The sequence below is a fragment of the Artemia sp. Qi Xiang Cuo genome, chromosome 1 (assembly GCF_049724085.1).
Source record: "Artemia sp. Qi Xiang Cuo chromosome 1, ASM4972408v1, whole genome shotgun sequence".
Lineage (NCBI taxonomy): Eukaryota > Metazoa > Arthropoda > Branchiopoda > Anostraca > Artemiidae > Artemia > Artemia sp. Qi Xiang Cuo.
This window is the reverse complement of record NC_142794.1, coordinates 15,136,547-15,147,796: the sequence shown is the minus strand read 5'-3', so window position 1 is coordinate 15,147,796 and position 11,250 is coordinate 15,136,547. Positions and strand designations below refer to the sequence as shown.

Below are 11,250 nucleotides of genomic sequence, written 5' to 3'. Positions count from 1 at the left end.
CGTCGCCTGAAAGAGGTTTTGCCGAAAATAACAATTTTTGGCGAAAGTGAGTTACAAACGCCATCTTGTGTAAAAAAAATCTCCTTTCGAATGGTCTAATTGACATTGCTGTAAGACGTCTCTAACTGCCTGTATTTTGCAGTTCTCCTTTGCCGAATCGCATATTTTTCGATTTCTTTAAAGCGGTTTTGCCGAATCGCATACGGGATTATAGCATGGTCCGTTTTGTCGAAAGTTGCTGATTTGCTGAACGCGACCTTGGAGAAGAAGAAGACGATCTTTCTTATCTTGATGAACAAGATATAATTATGAGGCCCAAGAGATTGAAAATGTCGATTTCCCCAGATATTTTAGAAACAGACAGGTAAGAATTAGATATTTTGAGACAGACTGAAGTATGTATAGCAGCATTAATTGGAGTTTGCTTCCACAGTTCTAAAGGAGGTGCTAATGAAGGTTCATGGGCAGAAAACAGTCTAGAACACTAATCTGCTTCCTACTTGGGGAGCTAGTCCTGATTCAGCTGGCAAACATCTTCCTGAATGGGATGTTCATGTCAATATTGCATTCGTGTGTCTTCCTAACTCTGATGAACACCCCAGATAGGCACTGTGATCCTAAATGTATTAAACCTTGGTAGGGGTTAATGACTTCTTTTTTATGCTGGTTTACCACAGGAAACTGTTATTTCACGTTGCACCATAGAACAAAGATTTAATATAAATTATAACGTAATTTATGTTAATTCTTACGTTTTAACACAACTTGGGGGAAACACTTGCAATAACAATTTCCTTAGTAAAACCAGTATAAAAAAGAAGTCACAAACTGCTATCATGGTTTAATGCATTTTAAATCCCAATGCCTATCTGGGGTGTTCATCAGAGTTAGGAAGACACTTGAATGCAATATTGACATGAACATCCCATTTAGGAAGATGTTTGCCAGCTGAATCAGGACTAGCTCCCCAAGTAGGAAACACATTAGTGTTCTAGACTGGCAGAAAAAGCTGGGTCAAAGATTTCAGTCAAGGAAACAGATGAGGTGGTTGTTCCTTGACCTGTCTGTGCGTAGGCTAATGAAAGGGTGTGGAACTAGTTTGTGTCACTAAAATCATTCTTAGAAAATGTTCCAGTAACATGGGTTAACATAAAGCTTTCTTTTTTAGCCCCGAAGATTTGTCTTCAGATGAAGATTCTGACCCGACATATTTCCCGCAAGTGGAAAGTGATCTAGAATCTCCACCCACTAAGGGATCTTCATCAGAAGTCGAAAGTACTGCCCTCTGCGAAGACACTGGCCAATCCAGCTATCCTACTACTCAGACAAGTAATAGAACAGAAAGTGAACCAGAGGCTACCAGAGAAATCAGTGAAACAGCTTCTGCTAGCATGTCTCCAACCAAAGAAGGAAATGATGGTACAGAAACGAGAAATAATGCATCCAAAAAAGTCAGAAAGAGGTTAAATAACAAGGAAAAGTGGGTGAAAAATCAGATAAAGAATGCAGCAAACTCTGGAAATGTTTATCTGAACCCTGTTACCAAAAAAGTACATGGAAAGGAGAAGGAAGTGAAACCCTTTAATTGCCCTCATTCGTGTCCTTTCAGATGTTTTGAACATTTCTCGGAGACTGATCGTCAAATTGTGTTTAAAAACTTTTGGGCGTTGTCATAAGATTCCAAAAGGAGGTACTATTTGAAAACAACAAAACCTTCACCTAAAAAAAGGAACAAAAAAAGAGAGACTCGGCGGAAGCATACATTATACTATTACCTGTCAGTTCATAAGAAAACTGTGGAGGTCTGCAAAGAATTTAATTTTGCTACCCTAGACATCAATGATAAGCGGATACATTATGCCCATAAGTTATCAAGTGGTGGAGTACCTCCTGTTAGTGTACCACAGAATCCTGTGAATAAAAGTAAAGAAGAGGATCTTGCTTACATAAGAAAGAAATTTGAAAGCTTCCAAATCATCGAATTTCATTGTTGTCGTGCCAAAACCAATAAAAAGTTCCTCGACCCTTCACTCAATATACGCCAAATGCATTCATTGTATGAAAATAAGTGTGTGGAAGATGGTAAGTTGCCTCTCAAGGAACACATGTACAGAAAAGTTTTCAATTGTGAATTTAGTCTTGTATTTCATGTTCCTAAAACTGACAGATGCGATGTTTGTGAAGAAAAAAAGGTGGCTGAACAAAATGGTACTGAATTATCTGAGGAGGTCAAAACCACTCAAGCAAAACATGTGAAAGGAAAACTAGAAAGCAAAGAAGAAAGAGAAAAGGACAGAGCTTCGGATGACCCCGTATTGTGTTTTGATATGGAAAACGTTTTTTCTTTGCCAAAGGGGGATGTTTCATCCTTTTTTTACAAAAGGAAGATCACTTGCTTTAACTTAACTGCTCTTCTTATCTTTGCAGACAGACAGGAGAGCTAATAAAAAAAGTTTAATGTTGTTTGTGGTCAGAATGTCTTTCTGTTAGAAGTGTAAATGATGTTGCCAATGGTCTTTGTGCTGTTCTTGATGAGGTCTTTACTATCTATCCTGACATCAAAAAGTTGGTTACATAGTCAGATTCATGTGTGCCTCAAAATCGTAATCAAATAATGAGCTGCAAGATGCAATACACCCTGAAGAAGCGTTCATACGGCCAGAGTATAACAATGAAGCATTCTGAGCCTGGCCACTCCACGATTCAGGAGATCGATGCTGTTCACAACATCATGGAGAGGTCTTTGATGTACGAGGAAGTCTTTTCGCTACTAGACTTGACAACAAAGCTTTTGTTTGTTCGGCCACGTGACCCGTTTGTCATTATTCAAATGACCAAACAGAAGTTTTTTGATTACGCCAAAACGTCCAAATGCTATAAGTATAGCTTAGTGCCATTTTCAAAGGTGAAGTTACTACAGTTTAAGCAAGCACTATGCAAAAGGGTGTTCTACAAAACTTCGTTTGCGGATACTACTCCTTCTGTAGCGCTGATTGCACCAGAGGCTAGCCCAAGGAGGCCATTGCCCAATGTGTCAGCAGTGAATGTTGTGGAAAGGTTGCTACCTCCTGTACTTTCAAGTACAGCAGTTGATTTGCCAACAGGAAAAATAAAATACTTAGAATCGCTTTACTGTTTCATACCAGCACTAGATGTGACATATATGAAAAGTCTTATTGGAAGTTTAACAGAGCTGAGGTACATAGTACTTCGGCCGAAATCACAGCGTGTCCCGAAACAGCCTCTGCCGTTAATAATCCGAAGGTTAAAACCAGAAATTCCGAGAAGCTTGTTGCTAAGTGAGACCTCCCACTGATCTTTTGTTACATTTTATTGTAAAACTCCCAGTTAATTGTCGAAATTAAAATTTGTCTATCAGATGAAATATGTTTTGCCGAAATTTGCATTTCTAATTCACGCTGAGCTTATTCCGTTTTGCCATATCTTACCTGTGTTCCGGAATTTTCAGGTGGTTTTGCCGAAACTGATATCCATTCTGTTTTAGTTCAAGAAAGGCTCACCTTAAGCTAATAAAAACAAGCACAACGATATAAGCGATTTTTGTTCTTAATTTTGAAACAAAAATCAACGCTCTAGCTATTGCCGATTCTGAAATACAAATGTCAAAATTTTCAAACTCGTTTCCCTCCCGTTTTTGGAAAAACAGATTCGGCAAAACCGCTTTCAGGCGACGAGGGGTGGGGGTGAACCTGGCTCGGGGTGGTGAGCAAGCTGAGGTTTAGGAGCGGCTGCTGTCCCTCTGTCCCATAAGAAAATAGCCCTCCCCCCTGAAACAAACCTGCCCTGAAACAGTCCCCCTCCTCGTGGCTGAGTTGTCTCTAATCACTTTTGACTTATAAAAAAAGTCCGATAACACTCAATTTCTGATATAATGAGTACCTTTCAAAGTTTCTGCGACCATGAGATGGAGGTGGGGATGAGGAAGGGGTAGTCCCCCTCCTATATAATATAAATTATGCCCATTTTAGAGCCTAATGTTATTCTTTGCTTTCATAATAACAGTATAGACCTAAAAATATATTCAGAAATCAAGAGGGATTAAATACTCATTTTACATTTTGATGCATTTTAAAGGTTTCTATCCCCCTTCTCAGCGAAAAAATAACTCCCTCAAACAAAAGTCCCTGATTCGGCCCTATTTAATCCCTCTTGGTTTCTGAAAACATTTCTGGTCTACGCTGTTATCATGAAAATAAAGAGTAATATCAAACCCCAAAATGAGCAGAATTTGTTCCATATAGTAGGAGGGAGACTGCCACTTCCTCGTTCCCGCCTCTACCTCATGGTCGCCAAAACTTCGTAGGGTATCGGAAATTGAGAGTTAGTCCTTTTTTACAAGGCAAAAGTAATTACAGACCAATCAGCCACTGGCGGGGGGAGGGGGATCCCACCGAGGTGTACTTTCTGAGGGTAAACACTGGTTCCTTATTAATCGTGATACAGGTATCAACGGAGTATAATCAAGGTTGATATTACCTAAAAGAAACAAACAAGCACATGCTAATAAATAAAGTAAACATTAATAAATAATAATTTGTAATAAAACTAAGAATAAACCTCTGATACCACACAGATAATATTTTTCTTGGAAAACAACTGACTAATCCCCACCCTTAGAAAATTAAATATTGCAAACTTACATTTTTGAGAGTTAAATTCCAGCTGTAATTTGAACTACAAGTAGTATAGCCATTAAAAATAAAAGTACACATTCCAGCTATATTATTTTAAGGAGGGATTTTGCGACCAAAAAACAAGCTCTTTCGATATCTTCTTGAAACTCCTTTTAAAATCATTGAAATACTCTTAGGAAAATTTAAGCTTAAAACTTTACTTTCTTGGGGGGGGGTGTATTTCTAACCCATTCCTCCCACCAATTTTCTGTTGTTTGCCCAAATGTATTTGCAAGTAGTTCAAATCCTAATGCAGTATTTGAGCGATGCAGCACGAGATTAAGATATTAATCTAATAAATAAAAAACTGTTTATGATGAAAGTTAATTTAAAAATTGAAACATAAAATGAACAAAACTGCCTTCCTTGAAGTTTCTATATGGCTACCGTATCTGTTCTGCTCGTTTTAAGTTTCACTTGTACCATCCTCGTTATATTCCAATTTTGTGTCCGTTTTTAGGATCAATCATATGCAAGTCGTAAAATTTTATTATCAATCTTTAACTGCATTACCATAAACCTGCGTGATAAAATTTAATTATGTAGATAATTATTTTTCTTGTTTCAAATCGCCCCATCAGATAAATCTTGCCACGAAATAGTCTTTTTTTTAAAACAAAATCTTAGTGCTAATCAAATGTTAACTCTGCCGTCCAGTACGTCACGGGAAAATATTGTGGTAACTCTCTGTGACAGAATTTAGCCATTGATAGACAGCAAAACTGTGGTTTAGGACTGTGGGCTTATAAATTTAGTCCTTAAATAGTTTTGAATTTGACGATTCAATTTAATAAGCTTATCTGTTTCACGTCTAATTCTGAGTGCTGTTTCAAGGGAAAGACCTATTAAGAACTTTTTGGTCCAGCCTAGTGTGCAAATCAGGATTAAGCTGTAGCTACGGTGACGAAGAAAAGAGGACAAGTGCTTCCCAGAGAATTGGTGCAATTTATTATTTTTTTATTGTAATAAAATTAGTCCAATTAGTTTAGATTGAAAAATTAGTGCAGGAATAGGCGTCTAATGTCAGTTTCATAACGCTAAATGCTACATCCCCCTAGTGATTTTTGTCGAATGTAGTGCAAATTTGCACTCTCTTGGCTTACCCACACTCTTTGATCAAGAAAGAAGTAGATGAAAAAGAAGTATTTTCATGAGGGCAATTCTAAAGTAGGCCTATTATAGAGTAAGCTTAAAAGCAACATTGATATTAATAATTCTTTTCATAGCCTAATATTTAGGCTAAAGTTCAGTTAAATTCTACTTTCGCCTATCTTGGAAAGGGGTTAGGTTAGGAAAACGAAACTTTCACAGATGGGTCTACAGGCTAAAGTAGCCTATGTCCCGGGAAGGTATTTTGAAGTACCTACCTCCACCCCTTCTCCCTCTAGAAGGTCCTGACCTTTGATGACCTTTGAAAATCTGTGAGTTATAGAAGCAAAACTTTGCAAAATAGATGGGTAAAGTTCTACCAAATCATATTAGGCTATTGACTTACGCATAAAGTAAATATGCCACTCGATGCCTTTTTTATGCTGATTACAAATATAGTAATCATTTCTATTGGAAATGAATTTCAGCCCCCCGCTATAAATGCCAATTCAGGGTAGGCCTATTTCTACAACCTAACCCTGAATTGGCATATATAGGGGGGGGGCTGAAATCCATTTCCGATAGAAATGATTATTATAGGCCTGTTTTTTCACTCATCAATGTGCTAAGATCTTAAATCTTTTGTCAGAAAATGCTTAAAAGTGAAATCTTTGAACAAAGATCTTACATCTTTGGTTGTTTTTGTGCAAACGTCTTTCATAATTCTGCTCTGATCAGTGGTTGGAGAACAATGATGAGTGGATCATCAAAGTTCTCTCATCATTGTTCTATATAGCAAAACAGTGGCGGTCTTCACACTTTTTGCTAACATCAGTGAGCTGTAAGATCTTCAAACAAAGATGAGTTAAAAAACAATAATCTTTGCAGAAATATTTAAGATCTTAGATGTAAGATCTTAGTGCTAAAAAGGGCCTTATATTCGTAATCAGCATAAAAAAGGCATCAAATGGTGTATTCACTTTATTCCTAACTCAATAATATGATTTGGTAGAACTTTACCAATAGCCTAGATCATTTGCTTGGTAAAGTTCTACTTTAGTTACTTTTGGCTATCTTGGAAAGGGGTTGGGTTAGGAAAATCAAACTTTCAGGGATGGGTCTACAGGCTAAAGCATGTCCCAGGAAGATATTTTGAAGTACCTACCTCCACTCCTCTCTCTAGAGGGTCCTGAAACTTACCTACATGACAGATATATAGGCTAGGCTACCCATTGAAATTTTGACAAAACAAACATTTTACCTTAGTTTTCAGTCATCAGTTTCTTTTTCTCTGGCCTTAGCTCTGAAAATACAATTTTACTTATTTGAGCAGAATTTTAAGCCATATCAATGTTTATTTCCAAAATTTAGGAAATGTATTTGCATATCTTTAAAACCTTATAAATTGGGATTGAGCAAAGTTGTGAAGCTGAAAACAATTTGGTCAATATATACCAAATCATATTATTGAGTTTCAAATAAAGTGAATACACCATTTGATGCCTTTCTTATGTTGATTACAAATATAATAAGCTTTTCTATTGGAAATGATTTTCAGCCCCTCCCCCTATATAGGCTATACCTAACCAAATCCTGAATTGGCATATATAGGGGGGGGGGGGGACTGAAATTCATTTCTGATAGAAATGATTATTATATTGGTAATCAGCATAAAAAAGCATTCAAATGGTGTATTCATTTTTGTCCTAACTCAATAACATGATTTGGTATATATTGACCAACAATTTTGTTATACTTCATTTAAGCAGAAGATCTATTTTGCAAAGTTTCACTTCTATAACTCACAGATTTTTAAAGGTCATCAAAGGTCAGGGCCCTCTAGAGGGAGAAGGAGTGGAGGTAGGTACTTCAAAATACCTTCCCGGGACATACTTTAGCCTGTAGACCCATCTGTGAAAGTTTTGTTTTCCTAACCTAACCCCTTTCCAAGATAGGCAAAATTAGCTAAAGTAGAATTTTACTGAATACTCCCCCCCCCCCCCCTTGTGTAAAATAAGGCTTTCCATATTTGAAAATTTTATTTGAGTTTTATTTTTTTAATTTCCTTAGGGGGAAGGAATTTTGATACTTGTGTATTATGTGCCACTTGCTCAAGTTTATGCTGTGTAAAATTCAAGAACACTGTTTTTTTTTTTTTTTAGTTTCTTTGTTGCTTTAGAAATAAATTTGCACTTGCATGCAGACTTGCTATGCTTACCCCCCCCCCCCTAATATGTAAATCTATAGCCCAATTTATTTCTACAGGAACAAAGAAACTAACAAAAAACAGTGTGTTCTCAAATTTTACACAGCATAAACTTGAGTGAGTGGCACATAATACACAAGTACCAAAATTCCTTCCCCCTATGGAAATTAAAAAAAAAAAAACTCAAATAAAATTCTCAAATTTGGAAAGCTTTATTTTCCATGGGTGGGGGGGGGGGTAAACACCAGCCATTTTTGGAAGGGTTAGGTTAGGAAAATCAAACTTTCAGGGATGGGTCTACAGGCTAAATTATGTCCTGGGAAGGTATTTTGAAGTTCCTGTCTCCACTCCTTCTCCCTCTAAAGGGTCCAGAAATTTGCCTACATGATCTATCACCTATATTTATACCTATTGAAATCTTGACAAAACAACATTTTACCTCATTTTTCAGTTATGAGTTTCTTTTTCTCTGGCTTTAGCTTTGAAAATGCTATTCCTGTTATTTGAGTAGAATTTTGAGCCATATCAATGTTTTTTTTTTCAAAATTTAGGAAATGTATTTGTATATCTTTAAAACCTTATATATTGGGATTGAGCAAAGTTGTGAAGCTGAAAACAATTTGTTGTACTTCATTTAAACAGAAGATGTATTTGGCAAGGTTTTACTTTTATAACACACAGATTTTAAAAGGTTGTCCAAGGTCAGGACCCTCTAGAGGGAGGAGTAGAGGTAGGTCCTTTGAAATAACTTCCTGGGACATACTTAAGCGTTTAGAACCATCCCTGAAAGTTTCATTTTTCCTAACCTAACCCTTTCTAAGATAGCCAAAAGTAGCTGAAGTAGAATTTTACCTCAAATTGAATTGAATCATGTAAAACTAAAATCCTCACACCTTGTTATCAAAGAGGAATTAAGAATAGTTGTATATATTAATGAATAGCTAAAAATCTAAGCTATGCATCAATATGGCTATTAGGCTATTAAAATTATTTCAGACCAAACACTTGAAATTATTAGTTTATCAACTTGCCTACAAGGATCTCTTTTTGGAAATACTATTTAGCCTCTTTTGTATATATATATATATATATATATATATATATATATATATATATATATATATATATATATATATATATATATATATATATATATATATATATATATATATATATATATATATATATATATATATATATATATATATATATATATATATATATATATATATATATATCCTTTCAGTTTTATTTACAAATTAACAGAAAGCTGATTTTCTTCTGGTTCTAAAAATGTAACTTTTATTGCTTGATATTTATACTATAAATCACAAATATCAAATATAATTTTTTTGGTTAATTTTTTGCAGTTCATATTATTGACTTACAAATAAAGTAAACATACCACTCAATGCCTTTTTTTATGCTCTTTCCAAATATAATAGTCATTTTTGTTGGAAATGAGTTTTAGCTCCACCCCTATATATATACCAATTCAGGGTATATATTTGCACATTAGGGGGGGGGGGGGTATAAATTTATTTATGATGTAAATGAGAGGTAAGTTTAAGCTTTCTGACAAAAATGATTATTATATTTGGAAAGATGATAAAAAAGGCATTGAGTGGTATGTTTACTTTAATTGTAAGTCAATAATATGAACTGCAAAAACTTACCATTTTTCCTTTTCAATTGCTTGTCAAAACAGAGGTTACATTTATAATTTATGCTGACAAAGTATGGGTCTTTCCCAAATAGAGAGGTAAATTTGTAGTGGGTGATATAATTTAGCTCAGATGAAAGTGAAAACATCATTTGATGCCTTTTTTATGGTCTTTCATAATTCAATAATCACTTTTGGAGGTAATTGCATCTTGAGCCCTTAAAAAGGCCCCTAAGGTATTTTATATGAATTATGAAAGATCATAAAAAAGGCATGAAATGATGTTTTTACTTTCATCCTAGCTAAATTATGTGGCCCACTGCAAATTTACTATGAATTTTACCCCTCCACCACCCTAATGTGCAAATATATAGCCTACCCTGAATTGGAATATAATCTAAACTGTTGACAGCAAAGTTTCAAAGTACAAAATTCATTGCTATTTTTATTGATAGCATTCAAAAAACTTGAAATGGTAGGCAAAAAGTGTACATTTGAGTTGCCTAATAAATGAGGTTTGAATTTTTATAAATAAGTATTTTTGGAATATACTACTCTTGAAAAACTTATTTACAAACTGATGATATGTTTTTAGCCACTTTCCAATAACTTAACCAGTGTTGATAACTTCTTTGTGTGGTTACAAAAATGAATTACCCTTGGAGCCCCTTTAAAGGCTCAAGATGCAATTAGCCCCAGAAGCAATTCTTGAATTATGAAAGAGTATAAAAAAAGGCATCAAATGATGTTTTCATTTTCATGTTAGCTAAATTATTTGACCCACTAAAAATTTACCAATAGAGGTCTTTAACCCTAGACCTATTTATTAGTGAAGTTGCAGTTGGACCTTGTGTGCTAATTAGTGGTACTAGTTTGCAAAACTGGGGGGGGGGGGTAAAATATGTTTTAAAATATATAGGGGCATTTTGATATTTTTTCAATGAAAATCTAAAAAAGGGAAAGCTACATTTTTAGAATCAGAAGAAAACCAGCTTTCTTTCTGGTAATGTGAATAAAACTAAAACACTGAAAGCATATGTACATCAAAATAGAATAATTGGTATTTCCAAAAAGAGGTTCTTCTTGGTAAGCTAATAAACTAATAATTTCAATTGTTGGATCCTAAATTATTTTAATAATAACCATTGATGTGTAGCTTAGGTTTTTAGCTATTCATTGATATATACAATTCTTTCAATTCCTATTTGGTAACAAGATGTAAGGGTTTGGGTTTTAGATAATTTTTCTTTATTGCAGACTGTTTTTTTACCCTAGATTATTTATTTTCTGGTTTCTCCAAATACTATGATTTGCCCTCTTCTGACTATGCAGCCTCTTAAATAATTTAAAATGTCATCAATAATTGAAATAAACATAATAATCTTGTGTAAATGTGCTTTATATTGTAAAGTAAAAACTTTGTTTTTCACATTATTTTTTATATATAATTTAACCTAGGGCTATATGGGACCATTGGGGGTTGGGGGGGGATGGCAGTAAATAAATTGGAAAAAATGCAAATAAAACCATACAGATGAGCATAATATCTAAACAACATAGCTACATAGAGTTAGATAGTTATATATCTAAACAATATA

The 11,250-nt window shown here is 34.7% G+C and overlaps 1 protein-coding gene across 1 annotated transcript in view; it reads left to right on the top strand.

Moving 5' to 3' along the window:
* Positions 1-5,819: 5,819 nt before the first annotated feature.
* Positions 5,820-11,250, top strand: part of LOC148956040 (protein jagunal-like) — a 53,893-nt gene continuing 48,462 nt past the window's right edge. The window contains exon 1 of the mRNA XM_089093721.1: positions 5,820-5,877. The gene's annotated coding sequence lies outside the window, so the exon portion shown is untranslated. The remainder of the gene's footprint in view (positions 5,878-11,250) is intronic.